The sequence below is a fragment of the Alligator sinensis genome, unplaced genomic scaffold (genome assembly GCF_000455745.1).
Source record: "Alligator sinensis unplaced genomic scaffold, ASM45574v1 scaffold215_3, whole genome shotgun sequence".
NCBI lineage: Eukaryota > Metazoa > Chordata > Crocodylia > Alligatoridae > Alligator > Alligator sinensis.
In genome coordinates, this window is record NW_005842175.1 from 1,922,978 (window position 1) to 1,929,254 (window position 6,277).

Below are 6,277 nucleotides of genomic sequence, written 5' to 3' on the forward strand. Positions count from 1 at the left end.
AGTTGACTCCAAAAAGCAGAAATTTTGGTTCAGAGAGGAAAGTTTAAAAAAAACTTAAGTTGTCAGTATCTATTTTCAGTTTTTTAACATCCCATGGAGATGAATGGAGCAGTTTGGAGCTCTTGGTTACCTGCAGCACTGCAATAACTAGAATCTTCTTCTTTAAAAGACTGCTTAAAATCCTGCTCTCCCTTCATCTATCATGAAGTCACACATCAGAGACAAAACAACTGGGCTCGACTCCTTCTCAGAGCAATACAGCACTACACTTCAAACCATAAACTGTCCCTGAGCAACATGGGATATTCCCTGAGCTTTGCTTACAAGTCTCTGCAGGACACTTCCTCAAAACAACCAATTCTCCCACCCTACTCCAACTAGGGTGGTCATCATAGAGGACAGTCCAGTTGTCCTCTGTCTTCTAGTGATACGAAACTGACACCTTTATGTCTCTTTACAAAGAGAAAAATAGAGGACAGAGTAGCAGAAAACCGAAATGCCCTCTATGATGGCCACGCTAACTCCATCACAAGCTTTTATGTGCATCCTTTCACCTTCAGCCTTTTCTTCCAGGTCTTCCTGACCTGAGCTGCTATCTCTTCCTCTTCCTGCAGCTGATCCTTGTAAGTGCACTTTCTCTCTTGCTGGGTTCTGCCTGCTGTCAGCCCCACATCATGAATACTTCAGTCACCCCCTAAGAACCATAGAACTGATGAGTGTGATGGGAAAGGAAAGAACTGAGACCCCATTAAGGAACAATGGAAGCTAACTCTTTCTGCATAAAATGCAACAGTCACAGCAGCAAAAGTTGACACAGACTGATGCACAAGAATGGAAAAATACTTGGGTCTGCAAAGTAGCATCTTCCTTTACCTCAGATGCAGGAATGAGGCTCAGTGTTCACCAGAGTCCAAGGTTTCATTCCTAGGCCTTATTTGTCCCCTGAGACAGCAGGAGCTAAGAATGCTGTTGAGACTAAACTCATCCCTATTTAGGTTTCAAGTTCCATGGAATTGACAAGAACAAGAAATCCTGCAGAGGCAGAGATTAGCAGTCAGGGTATTTGCATTCTGAGATACTCCCTGCTATACTCACGATCTAGTCCTAGTACCTCACAACTAGGGTGCCCAGATTGTGGAATAAGCTCCCTCCAGAGGTGATGCAAATTGCCTACCCTGGAAATCTTCAAGAGGAGACTGGACCATTACCTTGCTGGGGTCACCTGACCCCAGTTGTCTTCCTTGCTTGGTGAAGGGGGCTGGACCCGATGATCTTCCGAGGTCACTTCCAGTCTTACAATCTATGAATCTCACTTCCTGAGGCCAGAACAGGCTTGGAACGCTGTGGAAACCCAGCCTGATGCCTTAGGGTTTAGCAGACTGGCTTCTTTTCCCACTCTGACTACATAGGCTGGCAAAGGCTGTGGCAACTCCCTCAGATTATGAAGCAGTCATACCTTCTTTCTTCTTGGAGCCATCATAAGCCCTGGTGGTCTTGCAGGAGCCTGAGAATGTGTTGCCACATCTGGGCTCCTTCCCCTGTCCCCATCTAAAGAAAAAGGTCTAAGAAACAATGAAAATAATGTAGAATCGTAAGTAGAATCATAATGGCAAAGAGGAAACCGCTCGTATGGAACTGCACGGCAATTCACTAGAAGAAAGTTGGGAAGGGGAAAGCGTGCTTCCTTGTGAGCTCATAATCATGCTTAAAGCTTGGTATACTTTGCTCTAGATAACTTATATTATTTGGGGGGTGTTAATAATAGAGTTAAAAAGAACCCCCTTCCACTTCAAAATATCAAGCTGATGAAAACATGTATTTTAACAAAATGAAAAAGGTATAGTCAGAAGGCTTGCACTGGTTTTCATAATGACACACAAACTGAAAACAGAGATGATGACAAAACTGTTAACTGTTAGCAGTTATTGTAAGAGTGGGTTGCTTTAAGAGAAATTCTAAACTCCTGTATTTGGGTAGACAGAGAAGAACCCAACTGGGGGCTAGATTGTATGCAATGAGCAGATTTCAGTTCTGTTACACGGACTAGTAGTTTTTTGGGTGAAGATGTACACCCTTCAGAAAGACCTGCATTCCCTAACCCAAACCATATCACCGGAGCCCTTCTGAGTGCCAACCTGGGAGAGGGGAAAGAAAGGAAGAAAGCACTCCCTTTTCCTAAGGCCTCTGCAGCACTCCCAGCCCCTGCCTGCTGAGGAAATTCCAGGTTGAGCCATGCTGATATATGGTTGCTGGTACAGGTAAGAGATGGTTGTTTATTTTACCATTATGCAATAGCTGTATTACAATTCTCTAAGAGAAAACAGCTTGTATTCTTCAGTCAGAGACAAACTTATTGGTAGAAATAGAACATTTAAAAAACCAAGCTGTTCTAGCCAACATTTTATTGTGTTTTTTTTAACGTTCAGCTATGAATAAGAAACCGAGCAGTCAATACTCTGATTAGCTGAGATAACCATCATGCCACACTAGGGTTACATTTTAAACTCTTTGGGGGAGAGAACTTGCCTTTTCATGCTGTGTGAAATTTCTCTCTCTAACTATATTTATAAATTAAAATACATGGACACACTTCCAAGCTGTATAAACTACTGGCTGATATTAAAACATTAAATATCTGTTCAGCCTTTAGCAGGTTCTAAACCAGTGGTCTCCAACCTTTTTAAGTAGGAGATCACCTTTGGCATTTAAAAGCAACCCAAGATCTATCATGCACTGCCGCCACCCCTCCCTGCCCAGCAGGTAAGTCTGGGGAGGGAAGGGGGGGGGGGGGGGGGGGGCAGATGGGGCAGAGGAAGAAAAAAATATTTGGGGGTGTGCTTCCCCAGCAGGTAAGTCCCACCCAGCCGGGGCCCCACTCAATTTGCCCCTGCTCCTGCCTCTGCCGCACTGTCCCTCACTGCACAGGCCTCGCTCTAGCCCCTGCTCCTTCCCTCCCCCATGAACTTGTCACAACCCAAAGTTGTGGGTTTGTGTGTGCTTCGGCACCGCTAAATTATGTCCCCGCCAAATTGCAGCTCCTTTGCACGGTAGAGTTTTCTGCTGCAATAGAGAACCCGTGTGCAAAAGAGTATTTCCCGCCAGTTTATAGCCTTCTTTGCATGGTGCATTTCTTTTGCATCATAGTGATGCACAGTGCAAAGGAGTTCCCGCCATTTGTATTTAGATTCGCGCCTCATTATTGGCCGATCTTAATATAGGCACACGTGGCCGCTACCGATTGGCTTGCTAGCCGTATAAAGAGCTTGGGTGGCTTCCGCCCAAGTTGGAGGGAGAGAGAAAGCAATTGGAGTTTGGGAGAAAGAGCGTGAAGATCTCTAAACGCTGCTAATCCCTTCGAACCCAGCTTTTTCTTTTCTCCTTAAGAGGGCAATAGAGGGACGAATTACCAAACCCACAGAGTCTTAACAACTCCGGGGGACCTATTTACGGAACCTGCGGAGCTTCAACCGCTCCGGGGGCCAAACGGCCTCTAGCCTCTCCCCGTCACCGAGCGCGATCCTAGACGTATCCCTTTCCTTTGAAACTACCGAACCCGCGGAGCTTCAACCACTCTGGGGCCAATTACCGAGCCAAACCCGCAGAGCTTCAACAACTCCGGGGTCAATTATCAGAGTCCTCTAGCGAGAACTTAAGCACAGCCGTGCCTGGAAAACTGTCCAGCCTACACCATGACCATCTATGGTGTAAGTAAACAATCTTTTAATCAACCATTATGCGTCCGTAACTAATTCTAACTCGCCACCGGTCTTCTTCGACCCCGCGTGCCCGGGCTGCTGGCCACAGCCTGCGTGCACAAAGACGGGCTCGCATACTGCTCCTAGCCCGCACATGGCCGCGTGGACGGGATCGGGAGGCGGCCCACACAGGACTAAGCTGCTGGGCTGGGGCGTGTGTGCGCACGCACGCAGGCACTCAGCCCCCCACCCCAGCTTCAGATCAACTCCAAGAGGCTCCGAGATCTACTGGTGGATCTTGATCCGCTGGTTGGTGACGACTGTTCTAAACCCTTCCCTCCTCAAACACACACAAGTAAGTAGGAAGTTTTTGTTACAGTCCACAAAGCGAAGAGATTTGTTCTCCAACTACTCGGAAGAAGTATTGGGCACAGAAATTAAGTCACACCATCATGAAAACATGTGAAACCCCAACGGCACATACGGCAAGTCCTAGGTAGAATTCACGTAATACCACAGTCTATATAAGAAACAAGGACAATGACAGCTTCCTGCCCCCCTCCCCTACAGTAGGCTTACAATCTTAAGGGCCAGATACGAACATAGGAGTTGCCAATAGCTAGGTCAGACCAAAGGTCCACCGTGCCCAGTTTCCTGTGTCCCAGGCTCCTGGGGACAACAGGGCTGTTTTCCTGTCCCTGGCCTGCTCATGTCCCCAGGCAGGGTTTCACCAGGCAGTGCCCACTGGCTCCCTAGACCCATCTGGGGGCCGGTGGGCATAGTACTGTGTACTCTGCTCCATGGCCCCCCTTGGCGCCCTCGTTTCAAACCTATGGCTTTCACTCCCATTCCTGTTTTATATTTTTTTGTGTCCCAAGCAATCAGTGCCATGCCCCATCAGCAAGAGGGGCTCTGTCCCGCATCAAAAGGCCTGTGCCCCACTGACCCCTTGGGGACTGCGTGGCTGCTTTCCTGTCCCCCATCCATTCATGTCTCTGGGCAGAGTTTCACTGGGCAGTATCCAATGGCTCCCTGCACTTGTTTAAGGGCCAGTGGGCACTGACCTGTGTCACCCCTTGGTGCACTTATTTTGACCCTTTGAGCTTCCCATGCCTGTTTTGTCCTCCGTTAATAGAGTTCAGCCGACACCCCCCCAGCAGCCCCCCTAATAACAGTGTGGGGGGGAGGTGGAGGGGGTAACTACTGCTCTGTGGGCCTAAAGCCCACATTAACTGTGTGCGCCCAGTAGGCCAGTGTCCCACGGACCCCCCCGCCCTGGCCCATCCCCGTCTCACTCCCCGCGCTTTCCCGCCTCGGCGGTTTGAAGCGGCCCCGCGCGGCCTCTCACCCTGGCGGCGCTTCCCTTCACTCCGCTTCACCACTTCCCGCCTCGCCGCCGCCGCAGCCCGCGGCCACCATCTTGCAGGGGGGAAGTGGGGCGGGGAGAGACGCCGTGCGGCGCCGCCGGCCAGGCAGAAGCAGCGGAGCGCCGAGCGCATCGATAGCCGAGGCTCTTCGGCCGCTGCTGCGCACAGCGGGGTGAACCTACCGAGGACTGCCCTCCCCGGCTGCGCCGCCTCGCCTCGCCTCGGGGCGGTGAACATAAACTGAGGCCCCTCCCCCCGCCGCCTAACTCGCCTCGCATCCTGCCCCAGGGTTCAGCGGTCGTCACGTGACGGGCGAGCCCGGCCGCACTTGGTTACATGAGCGGCGCCTGGACTACAAGTCCAGGAGCCCCCCCGCGCTTAAAGGGCCCGCGCCCCCCGCCACCTCAAGCGGGCACGCGGGTAGTGCCGGGTAAGAGCGCCGCGACAGGGTACGGTTATACTCCAGGATCCTGGTTTTCTCTGATTTGAAAAAATCCCGAGTTTTCAGTTTTAAAAAAGGAACCCCAAATCGACATTTTTCCATGATTAAAATGAAGCGCTATCTATCTATCTATTTATATATCTATACAGGATTAACACGCTAATGTTATTAATGATATTAATAGATTGGGCATGATGATAAATGCTATACTGATCATGCAAGTGATATATATTGACATATCAATATATTAATATGTTAATATATACTACAGTACAATATAATATAATGTAATATACTATACTATATTAAATGATGTTAAGATATTTGATATATTCCATTATATTTCATTGCATATTATATTGCATCATATATATAATATTATATATTGCACCATTATATTACCTTACATTATATATTATATGATATAATGTGTTATATATTGCATCGTGTTATATATTGTTATATAGTGCATTATTATGTTATATCATGTATTGTATTATATATTGTGTTATATATTGCATTACTGTGTTATATTATATATTATTACATATAATACATTCCGTTATAAAATATTACTATGATTACTATATGAAGAGTGTGCAATAAGAGATCACTCCAAATGATCATCAGTTGCAGTGTAATAGGGCCCTCAAGCAGCAATTCTCAACCGGGGGGGCCACAGCACCCTGGGGTGCCTAGAGATCCTTTCGGGGTGCCCCAGGGGCCACACACTGTTAGCACTGTTAGGTGTGGGCCTGGGATTTGCTAGCTCA

At 48.1% G+C, this 6,277-nt stretch overlaps 1 protein-coding gene across 1 annotated transcript in view; it reads right to left on the bottom strand.

The window, feature by feature from the left end:
- Positions 1–5,301, bottom strand: part of HMGXB4 (HMG-box containing 4) — a 23,630-nt gene extending 18,329 nt beyond the window's left edge. Inside the window, exon 1 of the mRNA XM_025206871.1 lies at positions 5,245–5,301. The gene's annotated coding sequence lies outside the window, so the exon portion shown is untranslated. The remainder of the gene's footprint in view (positions 1–5,244) is intronic.
- Positions 5,302–6,277: the final 976 nt, after the last annotated feature.